This window comes from Saimiri boliviensis, chromosome 15, assembly GCF_048565385.1.
Source record: "Saimiri boliviensis isolate mSaiBol1 chromosome 15, mSaiBol1.pri, whole genome shotgun sequence".
In the NCBI taxonomy this organism is placed as follows: domain Eukaryota; kingdom Metazoa; phylum Chordata; class Mammalia; order Primates; family Cebidae; genus Saimiri; species Saimiri boliviensis.
Genome location: NC_133463.1, coordinates 71,621,697 through 71,637,557, shown reverse-complemented (window position 1 = coordinate 71,637,557; position 15,861 = coordinate 71,621,697). Strand labels below are relative to the sequence as shown.

The 15,861-nt window shown below is 48.5% G+C and overlaps 1 protein-coding gene across 2 annotated transcripts in view; it reads right to left on the bottom strand.

The window, feature by feature from the left end:
- The window catches only part of ZHX2 (zinc fingers and homeoboxes 2), a 185,107-nt gene that overhangs the window by 97,328 nt on the left and 71,918 nt on the right, over window positions 1–15,861 (bottom strand). For both annotated transcript variants that reach the window (XM_039464618.2, XM_074387092.1), the window contains exon 2: window positions 7,512–7,574. The gene's annotated coding sequence lies outside the window, so the exon portion shown is untranslated. The remainder of the gene's footprint in view (window positions 1–7,511; window positions 7,575–15,861) is intronic.

Here is a 15,861-nt window from a genome sequence, read left to right as displayed (position 1 = left end):
GGGGCCAGGTACGGGCAGGCATCAGCCCAGGGGCTGCAGGGGAGTGGAGAGAAATGGAAGCACGCAGAGGACACGGCCCAAGTCCCTGTGGGGAGAGGACACATCTGCATGTAATTACAGTATTGTGGGGTTAGCGTGCTACAGAGGGAGACCTGCATGTAGACTATCACTTCTGTGAAAATATTTCCTTGCCCAGCCTTCACTCTCACACGTGTTCTGGACCACAAAGGCCAGCTCCAGGTTCAACGCTCCCCACTGAGTCTGCTCTGAGAATTACAGCCACAGTCACTCCTTTTCCTTAAGGCTCTCAAGGCTCTGCAGGACGTACATATGGCATTTTAGCTTTAGTTTCTTCTCTCTCCTCAATTCCTCACCACCCATTCTTGGTGCATGTGGTCCCACAATGCCCGGTGGGAGTGCGTGACACAGGCCTGGCCAGTTGGCACTATGCACTCTTTGGCTCCAGCAGTTGGCTTAGGGACGGACATGTGACCCGAGTCTCTCAATTCCAGGGCATGTGCTAGGAGCACTCTGGAAGCACAGCCTTCTTTCTACGGGGGTTGCTGAGAAAAGCTGCTGGCTGTCGGTGGGGGAAACCTGTCTGAGTAAATCCCACACAGAAGAAAGCTGAGCCGAGAGATGGAGAGACACGACGCCTGCAGACATTGCCGGGATCCAGCTGGGCATAAAGCCAGGCCAGCTCAGACTTTTCAATTACACGAACGAACCGCCTTTTTGTTTTACACTTATGCCAATTTGAATTGGATTTCCATCTTGTAACCAAAAGTCTGACTAATATAATCAAATACCCACTTAAGTATTGGTATCCACGAGTTCTAGGTGTTAGCATTTCCTTGGCCAAGAAACCTTGAGCTCTGAAATATCATGGAATGGGGGTTAGGTCAGGGCGCTTAGGGCCAAGTTTTAGCTGGACTGCAGAGAAGGATGAAGCCCTCTCACTTCTTTCTTCACTTCTTCGGTTTAGCTTAGCTACACTGAGTCCACTCCTGATACTGGCCCTTGCCCATCTCAACTGCCATGTGCTGCCCACGAGGCTCTACCTGCTCCTGCAACCTGACTTCCCAAAGCTTCCAAATGTCCAAGCTTTGTCTACTTCTGCCACCTCTGCCCAGGTTTCCCCTCCTTCAGGGTCTAATTGTAAGCCTCCCTGAACTCACAGGCAGAATGAAAGACTTCAGTTCTGTGGGTAGGAAACTTATCTTGCTGAGGTCAATCCTGTGACCAGTGACATACTGGCTTCTGTGTTCATTTACTTTTTGATTTTGTTTTTTACTAACACTTTTACTCTGGACACGACCCCAAGCACCTTCCGCAGACTCTAGTCATCATAACTACCCTATGAGGGAACTCATTTTATAGGTGAGGAAGGCACAGCACATAGATGTTAGATAACTTGCCAGAATCACAGGACTTGCAAAGGTGCAGCTGAGATTCTAACTGAGGAGCCAGTCTGGCTCCAAAGTGCACTCTGAATGACTCTGCAATACTACATTGGATGTGTCTACTGGAAGATCCACGGATGCTCAGAGAGGAGACCAGGGCCTCAGAGGAGGCTGCAGGACCTGCACCGAGTTCTGATGCCCCTGCCTGGGCCTCCGGGTGACAGCTTTCTAAGGAGGCCTATGTTGGCCATGTACTCTAATCTCAAGACCTACTCTCCAGCCTCACGGTGTCCTCCAGCTCCATCCTCAGGAAGGAAGAGTTTGAAGCTGGATAAGAAGAGAGGTACTTGGGAGGCTAAGGCAGAATCATTTGAACCCAGGAGGCAGAGGTTGCAGTGAGCCAAGATCACGGTACTGCACTCCAGCCTGGGCGACCAGAGCAAAACTTCATCTCAAAAAAGAGGATGAAGAAAGGGATCCATAACAGGGTGGAGCCTTGGAAGGGACAATGGGAGGGCGGGAGGGGGTTACCTTCCTCTTTCTGCCCTGCCCATGAAGCCTTGGAAGACCACTGACTCCCTTCTCCTGGGAAGGAGGCAGGTGGCTTCTCAGCTGGTTCCTTTCAGTTCCTGTGGACCGAAAGGTAAGAAAACCGTACTCTGCCCTCAGGTAAGGGCAGAGAACAGGCTGCGGAGAAGTTCTGCTCTAGGCCTCAGGGGAGAGGACAAGAGAGAAGAGGAAGTTCGTGTCACCCAGCTCACCAGGTTACAGGTCAGAGAGGATTGGGGGCTGATGCTCAAGGCAGCTAGAATAAAGATGCATTTGTCTGTTGCCTGCCTTAGAACCCCAGCTCTCAGCTGATAACCCAGGAGTCCTAATGAGTCTCTGCTTCTGTGATGAGGGATGCTGCTCCTCCAGCCCTGCGGGTTCCTCTCCCTGCTTCACATAGATTTCATTAGTCTTGATTTTTCTTTTTTTCCAAGACAGGGTCTCACTCTGTTGCCCAGGCTGAAGTGCACTGGTATGATTGTAGCACACGGCAACCTTGATCTTCTGGTATTAAACAATCCTCTTGCCTCAGCCTCCTGAGTAGCTGGGACCATAGGCGGGCCCCACTATGTCTGACTAATTTTTAAAACATATTTTGTAGAGACAGGGTCTCCCTGTGCTATAAAGGCTGGCTTCAAACTCTTGGGCTCCGGTGATCTTCCCTCCTCAGGCTCCTAAAGTGCTGAGATTATAGGTGTGAGCCACTGAGACCATCCTTGAATTTTTTTTTTTTTGGAGATGGAGTCTTGTCCTGTCGCCCAGGCTGGAGTGCAATGGCATGATCTCGGCTTACTGCAACCTCTGCCTCCCAGGTTCAAGCGATTCTCCTGCCTCAGCCTCCCAAATAGCTGGGATTACAAGCGTGTGCCACCAACACCGGCTAATTTTTTGTATCTTTAGTACAGATGGGGTTTCGCCATGTTGTCCAGGCTGGTCTCAATCTCCTAACCTCGTGATCCACTTGCCTCAGCTTCCCAAAGTACTGGGATTACAGTCATGAGTCACTGTACCTGATTGATTTTTTTTTAAGCGGAAACTTAATCTTTCTCCTGAAGAGTCTCAAGAGACTAAGGATGAAAAAAGATTTTCAATGCAAACTTCTTACCTGTTATTAACAAGTAAAGCCCATCCTTCTGACACATGGATGGTGTCAATTTGGCATTTGATCAGCTTTCTTGTCCTGACTCTCCCGACATTGGGAATGGAATTCAGGTGTGGACACTTGCCGTGTTGAAGGAAAGATGTGGAATGGCCAAATCACCATATGACTCAGTCTCTACTAAAGAAACCCGCTAACAGTCTCAATCATGTTACAAAGACATTCATCCACATACGTGGCAGGACCCTTGGAGCTATTCCACCCAGAAGACCAGAGCAGAGGAACTCAAGCTGAAGATTTAAGCAGACATTGCTCATTGAAGAATCATCAGCAATAAAAAGGAAGAGCCTCTGAAAAGCCAACAGGAGTCATTTGAAAAGTATGATGCTATTTTAAAAAATCTATCTGTAACATCATTTCTTGAACATATTGCAAGAAAAAAGCTATGCTTTCAGTGTGAATATAGATGGGAGGTGGTACGGGGGAAAAGAAATAGCATTTCTTGACCATCTTTTGTAAGCAAGGGTTGTATGCTGTGTCTCTTCCACATTTTATCTCATTTATTCTTCCACATAACCCAGCGAGATGTATTATTTCCACATTTTACAGATCAGGAAACTCAGGGGAAACCTAATTCTGGACTATTTTGTTTCATCTTCTGCATATAACTCTGGAAAAAACAGCTTATTCCCAGCTAGTACAAAGTCTCTCTAATTCAAATTCCTTGGCAATTTGAAATAGCAGCAAAGCTGCCCATTGAATGATTTTCTACTTCAAAAAACACACTGCTTTTGTGAGAGTTTCCGTGGTATTTATCCCTAAGCATGCAAAAAGAGTAAGTGGCATACAAGTATAGGTCAGGTGCATTCAGCCATGTGGTCAGACCTGCTAAGCATGGGTCCTGTGGCTCCTGCATTAGCACCAGTTAGCCGGGCTGGGCTGAGTTCTCTGTGGACTGAAAGGTAAGAAAGCCCACCTGCATGCAGCAACATCCTGGGATGAAGACTTTTCACTCACCGGGGTTGTTCCTAATGTGGTCCAGATTAATGAGGTTTGGCTATGCCTTGTCTATCTGTTATAAAACAAGGTTGCTAATATAAGACCACAAAGTACGATGCAGGGAGGTAGAAGTCGTTTTGTCTAAGGTTGGGTGCGGTGCGTTCATGCCTGTAATCCCAGCCCTTGGAAGGCTGAGGTGGGTGGATCACTTGAGGTCAGGCGTTCGAGACCAGCTTGGCCAACATGGTGAAACACTGTCTCTACTAAAAATACAAAAAATAATAATAATAATAAAATAAAAAATAGCCACTGTTGTGGTGTGTGCCTGTAATCCCAGCTACTTGGGAGGCTGAGGCAGGATAATTGTTTAAGCCCAGGAGGTGGAGGTTGCCGTGAGCTGAGATTGTGCCACCGCACTCTAGCCTGGGTGGCAAAGTGATACAAATAAATAAAAAATAAAAAAATAAAGAAATTGTTTTGTCTAGGGATGCCCAAAAGTGGCAGGAATGCTATAGTTCTTGCCTCCTCAGCAGACATCAGTAATCCACTGCAGAATACTCTTTCCTGGATATGCCTCAGCACCCATCTCAGCACGATGCCCCTGGCAGCCATGACCAATCCATTCCTCATGCCATCCCCCTTCCCACCCAAGTTGGAAGTGTGGCTGTGGCCACCTGACAGATGTCGGGGCGGGGGTGATGGGAAAAGGAAACTAGAATAGTTTCAGATCCCCTAGGCACAGGGGCTGTCCTTGTGTCACATACAATTTGGCTTACATTACAATCCTGCCATCCAGCTAGGGTCTGGGTGAGACGGGCTAAGGGAGCCCAAAGGCAGGTCCCTGAACAAGCTCATTCCATAGCTCCAAGTCTACCACCAATGTAAGAAATGTAACATTGACAAGTGTTTCAGGCGAATGCAATTTTTATCCGAAACATGCTCCAAACCCTGGGGTGGTGGGGAGTGCCTTTTGCAGAGTGAATCATCACTGTGGGAATCCGGCGATACGCTATTTGTCTTCCAGCCATGGAGACAGCCAGACCTCACTGGGGAAGGCACAGGCAACTGTGGAGCTTGAGACCACACTACCCAAGCTGGGGTCTTAAATGATTCTCCATCTGTATCAACAGAATCTTTCTTTTGTGCTGGTGTTTTCCAGTCTTCACCACTACTTCCTGGAGGGAAGGAGGATGGTAAGCATGTCCCCATTCATGGGGAAAAAGGGGTGTTCTGTGAGGTCTCTCCACTCTCCAGGAAGCCCACAGCTAGGAATAAATAGCAGAGCCACCTCTGCTTTCAACCAGGAGGGACCAGAGAGAGTCAGCAGGAAAATCAGTGCCGCCCTGACAGCCTTCCACAGCATCTCCAGCTTAGAGAATGCACTCACCGGGAGGGATTGCTTCCTCGTCCCTGCCCTGCAGCTATGCCAGGTTTCTGACTCAGAGCCCAGTGCTCTGTCCTCCAACCTACACTGCTTTTTCCTGTCCTGTCATTGAGCCTTAAGCCGGGTTCATGTCCCACATCTAGAATAAGGACTAATGTTTATTGAGCACTTACTATGTCCCGGCATGAGGGACTGGCAGCTTCATGTGAATTAACTCATTGAATCCTCCCAACCACTCTATGAGATAGGAATTACCATTATCCCCATCTTGGAAGGAGACTGAAGCATGAGGCCCCACAGCTAGTGGAGGAGCTGGGATGGGAAACTGGCATTCTGACTCCAGGGTCCCTCTGAACCACATACATTGCCTCCCTGGGCTACCTCCTCATCACTATATTTGACAATAATTTACTGAGCACCTACTACGTGCCAGGTTCTGTGAACGCAAGCACACAATGCCTGTCCTCAAAGTTCAACTCGTGCTTAAAGACTTGCCAAAAACATGCCAAGTCACAGTTCAGCCCTCCCCTCTCCCTCCTTTCCCTGCCCCCGCCGACAGCAAACAGGGCTCAGCTGAATATACAGCCTGTGTGCAACCACTGTCAAACTCGATTCTCATCCAGGCTGTCAGTTTCTTAAAGAAAAACACCATCTCTGGCCTCCCACAGAGCCCTGCCCTCAGGGGCCCTTGGTAAATATTTACTGTTGCAGCTGACCCAGACCCCAGGGGAAGAAGACCCAGTTACAAAGCACAAAGGAACCCGTGTGCTCATTATTCAGACCCTCCCAAGCGCAATGGGTGTCCCTCCTGCGTAACTTCCCCATTTGCGTCTGGAGTGCAATTTTTCTCACGCTCAGTGGGCCAGGTTTGGGCCACTGGAGTATGTGGTACTGCCCCTGCCTAAAGGCCCACGATTCCTGGTGAAGCCAAGCCATCTGCCTGAACCACACCTGCTTTTGCCTTCTCTGGGGCCCTGGGGAGTGGGAGGTGGGTGAGCCTTGGCACCTGTTCTCCCATGCCTTTTCCTCTTGTCTATGTGGTCTGGATCTTGGGCCGAGTCCCTTGATGGGATGACTAGCCCGAAACTCTTTTGGTGGTCCTGGCATGGGAGAGGCTCCCCAGAGTCTCTGAGCAGAACTCCCATCATGCTTTGGGAGTTGTCCCCCGACCACATACAGCAGGTGTTTGGGCTCATGCCTATGATGTGTGCATTGTCTGGTATTATTTCAGGTATAGCCAGTCAATGGGCAACAGTCGTAGGAGAGACCTGAGCGTCATCTCATCTGGTGGCTGCCAAAGTTTCATAGCAGAGCCTGCGCCTAAAAGAGGCCGTGCTGAGCATTTGCAGGCACGAGTTCAAAAGCTTCCCTCTTTCAGACTTTCCCTACACCCTCTCTGTCCTCCCACTGCCTGTTGCTCACAGCATTCTAGATCACCAGGAAACAGGGTCTATAAAACATTGCACTCTCCCCTTTGAAATGTCCCACAGATATTTCTCCAGTCTCTGCTTGAATTCTGCCAGTGACAGGGAACTCACTCTGCTCCCCAAGTTGCCTGCTACACTCTTGCATAGCTCTTCTGTTAGGAATGTTTCCTTAGGTGGAGTCAACAGCTTTCCACCTCTGTCCTGCCCGTGACAGTCCTTCAAATGTGCAAAGGTGGCTCTCCTGTCTGTCTCCTCAGGGCCATGGTTTCCCAACTGGTGTGAGCCAGGTAGCTCCCTCTCTGTTTGAAGAATATCTCCCTAGCCTTGGCTAGAGGTTTGCTGGAAACACTTCTGAGCACATGCCCTCTGGACGGGGAGTTTGAGCTGCCATCATCAGAGCAGAGGGAGGGCAGCCCCGCTACCCGCAGGCTCCAGTGCTCCCGGGGAGGGATTGGCAGGAACCCAGTGGATTCCAAGGGACTCACTCACACCTAGATTCTCGGCCCTGTACTGTTTCTAGGTACAAGTGCATGGAAATACAGTTTCAGAGCTGCCAGAGCTCAGCTGCCCCTGCCCCTCCCACCCCTCTCCTTTCCTTGTTGAGACCCAGCCTAGGCCCCACCACTGCCAAATGCGACGACAGTACTCACCAGTCCCGTGTGGCTCACATCCTGGGAATCTTTTTACTCCAAGAGCAGTCGGTGCATCCAGACCTACAGAGGACAGAAACTCAGTATCAGAAGCAGGGCAGAGCAATTGGCTGTCCATCTCTATTCCAGTAGGACGGAGTCAATGGGGGACTGGGATGGAGGTGGGGAAGATGAATGAAAAGGAAATGGTGAGGACTGAGCCGCTCATTAAACCAACCTCAAAATCTCTGGGCTTTGTGGTGATTCTGAGAAAGAAAAAAAAAAAAAAAGAAAAAAAAAAAAAGACCCTAGCCCTGGATGAGTCAGCAGCTTGTGGAGAAGCAGGCTTTCCAGAAGAGCGAAATTACAGGCAAAATCAGCGGGGGTAGGGGTGCAGGAGGCCTCTCTTTAACCTCACTCAGAGTCTCCTGGAGTCTTCCTGGCAGCGGTCCTTTGTGGTTGCATTTTGGTGAGGGCGAAGGGGGAAAGCTCTGTGCTCAGGCCTCAAGTCGAAAAGAGACCGCACTGCTTAAAACAAAAGCCCCCAAAGCGTATTTATATCCTGGGAGACTCCTGCCAAGCGAACCCCGTGTGCTTTGAAAATTCCTCGGGAAGAGCTGTAGCTGGAAGAAAAAGGCCTGTGCCCGGCTCTGAGGATATGTTCACAGCATGGCAAGTTGGGGCTTGAGCCCTAGAGGTTTAACCAGGCAGGGCAGAGGCCACCTGTGGCACACATGTGCATGGAGCAGCCACGGAGGGCACAGCATTCTCACTCCCCATACCCAGCCTGCCTTGAAAGCCAAACTTGTTTTTTCTTGTTTCCTTAAGAATTCTGCGGTGAGCAGAGCTTTCTCTTTTCATCCATTCCTGTGTTCAAAGGAGAACCTTTTGGCTGGGGGAAAGAAAACCTTCAGGTGGCAGATTTTACTGACTGAGTACTTACCACGTGCCGGGCGCCTCACACACCTCAGCTGGGGTCTTGCTATTCGGGGTGCAATCGCACCAGCTGGGTGCTTGCTGAATAGCTAGAGTCCCCAGCCCCACCAAGCCCTACGGTATGGGAGCAGCCTGCTTTTTAACAAGACCTCCAGGTGACTCCTGGGCGGGTTAAAGTCTGCAAAGCACTGGCGTCTCATCCTCTTAATCAAGGATGGAAGGATGTTGCAGCCCATTCTCCACATGGGGAAACCGGGTCCAAAAGTGACAAGTTGGCCAACGTGGATGTGGAGCTGGTGAATGGTTGGGCTGACCCAAAGCCATGTTCATGTGGTTCCAAAGCCTGTATCCCTTTCCTATCATTTGGGGGAAGGAGCAGACAGACCTGGCTTTGTGGGAGTGGCTGAGGGAGGGGTTCCAGCCACGGGTGGTGGGTGACTAGAGAGTCTTGGAGGTGAGTGATGGCTCCAGGTATCAGGCAGAGCACTCAGGGAGGGAGGCACTGAATACTGGCCACAGGCTTCCCCTCCTCTTCAGTTTTGTCAAGAACCAGCAAAATTCCCCAGTTAAAAATTCTGGACCTCCTTCCTGCAGGGGAATTTGAGCTTCTGCAGTTTATCTCAGTGATTAATTTATTTTGATTCCAAGAAGTTGTGTGCTCTTGCCCACTGCCCTTTAGAACTAACCATCCAGCGGGAGGAGGCACCCCAGGAGAGAAGCTAACCTGAGCATTCCAGGCACTGACCTGTGAGAAGAAGAACATTCTCCAAAGCCCTTCGTAGCTTAGAAACAGCTTTTTATCCACGAGCTAATCGGCTCCTTACTTTTAAGGGGCATGTCACTAGCCCTATTTTGCAGTTGGGAAAACAGAGAGGTTAACTGACTTTCCTGAGGTCACACAGTTATTAGACAGGCTGGGATGACTATCCTCCAACTCTAAGCGCAAGATACAATCAGTGTAGTCCAGCTGCTCCTGATGAGGAGGGGGACATCACAGCACAGATTTATGATAGCGTCTCCCAACTCCATATGCTCTTGCTCCACACTCTGCTTGTAAGGTGAGTGTACTAAACAGACTCTCAGACCAAGAGGAAAACAGTCCACAACTCATGCAGGGTGCATGGCCAGTACTTTTCTCAATGTAAATTAGACAGCTGGCATTCTTACCAATGAGTATATGTTACATTAGACATCATTCGTTCTACTGCACTCACTTCCGTAAGATAGTTCAGCTAAGTTAAGGTATACAGTGGAATGATGTCCATAAAATGTGGAAGTAGTATTGGCTCTCAGGCAAATGTTTCCAGCACATTAATGTTTTGGCATCACCAAGTAACAGCAGCTGGATGCAAAGATCCCAGACACAGCTGAGTGTAGTAAGCCATAGATGACTCCATGCTCTTCCTCTTGGCTCAGCATGGCCATGTGCTCTCTTAGAAGAGTTTGGTGCTCACTTCTCCCTGATATTTGTGCAAAGGCCATGTTAGGCCACTCCTCTCTGCTACATTTTAGCAAAGTCCGCAACTGCTGTTGTACCTGTAACTTCCGATGAAGATCTGTCCGCTCCTGCCTCCATAACTCTGCAGCCTCAAACCTTCTCTAGCTACCTGCCTTTGGGTTCCCCCTTTTTGTTTGTAAAATATATCCCTATGGTTATGCAGGTCCTCAAGTTACTAATGTATTTTTAATTCAAAATTTAGCATACCATTTTAACTATGCTATAATCATCACTAGGACTGTGGTTTGTTACAGAGTTGCATGAATTGTGAGTCGTGTGCTGCAACCTTATTGTCTCCCAAATCTCTGCGATTTTTGAATTTTTCAGAATGCCAGGATTTTGAAATGCATATATCATTTAGTAGCAGAAATGCTTGCATAATGGAAGTTGCATTATAGGTACTGATATGGTTAAGCTTTCTGTCCCTACCCAAATCTCATCTTGAATTGTAATCTCCACAATCACCACGTGCCAAGGGAGAGACCCGGTGGTGGTAATTGAATCATGGGCGTGGTTTTCCCCATGCTGTTCTCATGATAGTGAGTTCTCATGAGATCTGATGGTTTTATAAGTAGCTCTTCCCCCTTCGCTCACAATTCTCCTTCCTGCTGCCTAGTGAAGAAGGTACCTTGCTTCCCCTTCCACCATAATGGTAAATTTCCTGAGGCCTCCCCAGCCATGCTGAACTGCGAGTCAATTAAACCTTTTTCCTTTATAAATTACCCAGTCTCAGGCAGTTCTTTACAACACTGTGAAAACAGACTGATACAGGTACAAATGTCAATACAGAACTTACATGTATTATATATATATAGTTATTAAACACTGAACATGTTACTATTAAATATTGAGTTTATTAAATATCTAATTGACAATCATTCATTGGGTACCCATGTATATCTGATTCTTTGCTAAGTACCAGATAGACATAAATAAAACCTGGCCCCTACCCTTAAGAAATTCATGGCATAAAAAGGAGAAAGACAAATAATAGACTGAGTGGGAGAAAGTACAACGTATAAAGAGGGGGTCCAAGACAGGGGCAGCTAACAGACTCCTCACCTGCGTCAGGGCAAAGGTCACGCTCCCCATCCCATGGCCTCTGCAGCCCTGTGAGGCTGTTGCCTGCTCACCTCTCCCCATCCCCCTCCCCACACCGTGTTCCTAGCTCACTGGCTGCTTCTTTCTTGAACCCATCATGCTCCACAGCCACACAGCTAGTCATGCTAGCTCCTCTCTCACATGATCTGCCCTCACTCTTCCCCTAATTAACACCACCTTCTCCTGCAGGATTGAGGGAGGTGATACATATAAAGTGCTTAGAGTAGCGTGAGCAGGTGTTAGCTGTTCTTGTTATTGACAATACCTGTTATTATCCTCAACTGACTAGGCAGCAACCGGAGTCCACAGCGGCAGCGCGACTTGGCGGGGCTGCACAGTGACTTATTCTCAGAGCTAGGGAGTCTCACTGAATCAGTTCTGTTTTCTCCATTTCTCCTTGAGTCCAATGCCGCACCATCACCCCGCTAGACCCCACTAGATCCTAAGGAGCATGGTGGAAAGAGCATTGGTCTTGGAGACAGCAGGGCTGAGTCTGGTCCCACTTCTCACACACATGTGTTCTGTGTCCTTATGCCAATCACTTTCCTTCCCGGACCTTGGTTTCCTCCTCAGCCAGGCAGGGCTCTAACCGGAGCTGCCTCCTTGGGTTGTGGAGGGGAATCCAAGGCCACAGGGCATGCCGAGTGGAGCCTACTGTTCCTGCACAAGGAGAGCAGCAGAGTTAACCTGAATTATAGGGCTTTTAGTGCCCTCTGAGCTCCAAATGCATACACATTTCCAACCTTCCTGGCTCAGGACTCCTTTTGCCAGAAATTACTGGTCAGTTGGAGAAAATCACAATAAGGAAAAATTAGCCAGTGGCATTTTCCTCTTGAGTCCCCACATACTCCCTTTTGGCCTAGTTTAAACCTGTCGGATTGCCAGGAGAATCAGGGAAGCGACTGTAATGGCCTGTAGAAGAGAAGTGCCCTCCCCGAGGGTCACTCCCTCTTAAGAAGTTGATCCCATTCCACTTCTCATTCAGCAAACATTTAGCAGATGAGTAAGAAGCTCCAGGTCTAGTAAAAACACAATGATGTCCTAAGGTGATAGCCTCAAACTGAGGGAAAGGTGTGAGTGCAGCCAGGGAGCATGTGGGAGGGAGAAACTGGCTCTGGCTGGAGCCAGCCTAGCCCAGAGATAAGAGCAAGGTCAAGCCCCAAAACGGTGGAAAGCTCCAAGTGACCTCCATGGAGTCTGAGCTCAGCGCTCACTCTGCAAGCCGGAAGTGCAGTCTCCAGTGACCTTTGTTCCAGGCAGTATTTCACTTTGGTCCCTAACAATAGCCTTTAATTCAGAAGGGCAGAAAATGCTGTTCATGTGGGGAAAACAAACAAACAAACAAACAAAAACAACAAAAACAAACCACAGTGGTCATTTGCGAATCTGCAAAATCGCTCACGTGATGGCCACCATGTCCGGCGCACATACTCTGTGCTGGGAAGCTCTGGGCTGGCTCCCGAGCCTGATCTTCCTTTTCCATCACAGCGGCAACTGCAGGCATTTACATACCCATTCTATAGATGGCAAGCCTGAACCTGCGAGATTTAAAAAGTTACCCAGAGTCGTAAGAGTAGAAAGTTCAACACAGAGGCTGGAACTCAGGCCTGACTGAACCATCTTTGCATTTTTCTTCCCCACGATGCCTCTTTAACTTCGGCTGCGTAACTGGAGTTGTGGAAATCTGGGCCATCTCTCCCAACAGCCACAACCTAACTTCAACTGAGATTCCCTGAGAGGACAGAAGAGCCTGTGTTCCCAACTGCCCTGGGGTGTGTAGACGCAGCTTGACATCTTGGACATTTACAGGGATGTGGAATTCAACTCTAGAATTGACCCGTATTTGTTTCAAAATATTTCTCCCTCAAAAGTTGTCAAGTACAGTTTGATAACTGACACTCTAGGAAGATGTACGTGTCCAGCACTGGGAAGGCCAGGATCTCTCTTTTTTTTTTTTTTCCCCGTTTGCGACGGTGTCACTTGACAAGGGCAGCATCTATTTTGCTCACTGATGTCTCTTCATTCTTTCAACAACTCTTTATGGGACTTTGACTAGGGGCCAGGCCATGGGGAGACTGGCGAACCCTGGCCTTAGAGTTGAGCTCGAGATCAAGGCTTCAATGACATTATGGTGCTCCCCGAAGCACTGTGCAGCGTGGCAGGATTGCGCGGAGAGGCACAGGACGATACGGCAGATTGCGGCGAGACCTGGAGGACAAGCAGCACAAACCAGGCAGGGAGAGGAAGAAAAGCTGAACAAGTCGGGGAGGCCATGTGTGGGCCGGGGCGGGTGGGACACGGTGGACCCCAGAGACTGGCAGCTGCCAGAGTGGCTGAAGCCGAGAAGGCCAGAGAAAGAGCAGAGCCAGATCGCCCCAGGGATTGGAGTCCTTTCAAGAAGTTCTGTCTTCACCTGTGTGTGATGGGAAGCCACTAAACAATTGGATTCTGTGTCTGCGGTTCCCGGAATACGGTGGCTCTCAAAAGTATTTGTAAGATGGAAGGATGTGTCCTGTTCACCCCCAGGCCCCTTTCAGATCCCCCAGCAATCTGAGAAGCACCACCAGCTACCCCACGATCTTTAGAAGAGGCAACCGTAGGGTGATCTGATTTGTTTAGGGAAAAATTCTCCCTGGTACCTGGCCGGTGCCTCCTTCTGCCCTGCCTCGGGTAACTCTGGCTCCAACACGGCTGCTGACAGATATGAGAGGAATGAATGCACCTTTGATTACGGCTTCTGTTTCTGAGAAAAAGACACAGCTCCCTCAAGATTGGGAGTCTATGAAAGTGAGCTCTCACAAAAGAGATATGAGTGAACCAGAAAACAGATGCCCTCCGGGTGGGTGGTGGTTTCTTTCTTTAAAATAAACAACAGTAAGGAGGTCAACCTGGGGGAACCAGGTTCTTCCTAATCCCTAACAGGCAGGACACAGAGGCAAGGCTTGGAAAGTGGCTGAAGACACTGGTCTCCCAGAAGCGGTGCCTGGTTAGGATCTACAGACATCATCTTTGACAATGAGTGTGTCTGCCTCCCTCCCTGGTATCGAGAAACAACCATTTGAAACCACTTTCTTTAGCATAGGGAGACAGTGTATTCTTGGCTAGAGACTGACAGACTCAGTTTAGAATGCAGTTTCTACCACATAAGAGCTTTGTGTCCCGAAACAAAATATTTGATCTTCTCTGAGCCTCAGTTCTGTCATCCATAAAATGGAATATGATGGAAACTAGATAATATTATGAAATGAGGTGCCGGGGTTTTAACCCAAGCCTGTCTGAATCAAATTGTTTCATTTCCCCCTATATTGCCTCTTGAACTTGGGATATGATCCCCACCCACGGCTCTCCGGTACCTCTAGGTGCTTAATAGATACTGGGCTGGCATCCCTGCTTTTACACATCGCTTATTTCCTGATCATGTTTAGCAAAAATCTGAGTATTCAAGAGGAATGAGATGAAACTCATGTAATTTGGATCTTCCTGTGTACAACATGGTAGCTGAGAACACGGAAGGAGAAGACAGCTCGCTGTGTTTTCTCCTAACTGTATCTTGTTTCAAACCCTTTATTAAATGTCTTAATACTTCTTACTTGGCATTAGGGTCTAAATAAAATTTCCAGAGGTTTCCATTTTACACTCATAAAGGATTCTCGCTAAACTTTTTTTTAAGAAAAAAATATGTGTGTGTATGAGTGCATAAATGTACTGACTCATAGCTGGAAAAACTCCCTTTCCCTAACACATTCCAAATTTGTCAAGTCACATGAATTGAGTAAGAGCATTTAATGTGGCCATGAGCCCCAAACTGGCGGGCAGTTAAGACAGAGATTTGGGAATCCGTCTCTCCCTTCCCTGACCCCTTGCTCCAAGGAAGAGTGTCGCTTGGGGCACACTCTGACCTGGGCGGTGCATATGTGAGGCAGCTGCGGAAAATGCAATGGGAAGAGCTTGGCAGCTAGCTGAAGCCCAACTCGAACGGCAAAGTGGTATCATATAATTTCAAAAAACCAAGTACAAACTTGCATGTAGATTTATCGGGGCCTGTGGGGGGGCTGGGGGCCTAGGGGAGGGATAGCAGGAGGTGGGAGGATTGGGGAGGGATAGCATTAGGAGAAATACCTAATGTAGATGATGGGGTGATGGATGCAGCAAACCACCATGGCACGTGTATACCTATGTAACAAACCTGCACGTTCTACACGTGTACCCCAGAACTACAGTATTAAAAAAAATACCAAAATGTAAGAACTTTTGCTGGCCACTCTATTAAGCAAGTCATTTACTTGATGACCCATGTAATCCACAGAGCTACCTGGTTAGCTAGGCACTATGATCATCCCTATTTTAAAAGTGAGGAAACAGAGGCACCAAAGTGTTAAGTCGCTTGACCTAAGGTCCCACAATGCACAGAGCCCAGAGCTAAGATTCAACCCAGTCTGGCCCTGGAATGGATGGGTGTTTATATACCTGACCATTCATTCTGAAGGAAGAGAATTCCACTTATTCTGCAAATATGTATCTGACACTTAGAATACTATATCAGGTGTTGAAGCAGAGATGAGTGGTAGGCATTGGAAAATGGAGGCAATTGGTACTACGGTGTACACACAAGTATTTAAAAGGAAATGAAAACGCCCACAAGGGGACGATACCGTGTCATGGATGGGAGGGCTTATTCAGATGATGTCTCTTGTGGGGGTGCCCTGGAAGGGCTGCCTGGTTGCAGGTGCCATGGGAGCTGGATTGAAAGATGCATAGGATTCAAACAGGAGGCAGCTAGAGGAGGCCTTGCCTGCTTTGTGCCAGTGAGTACACCTAGGTGGCCAGTGCCCCGGG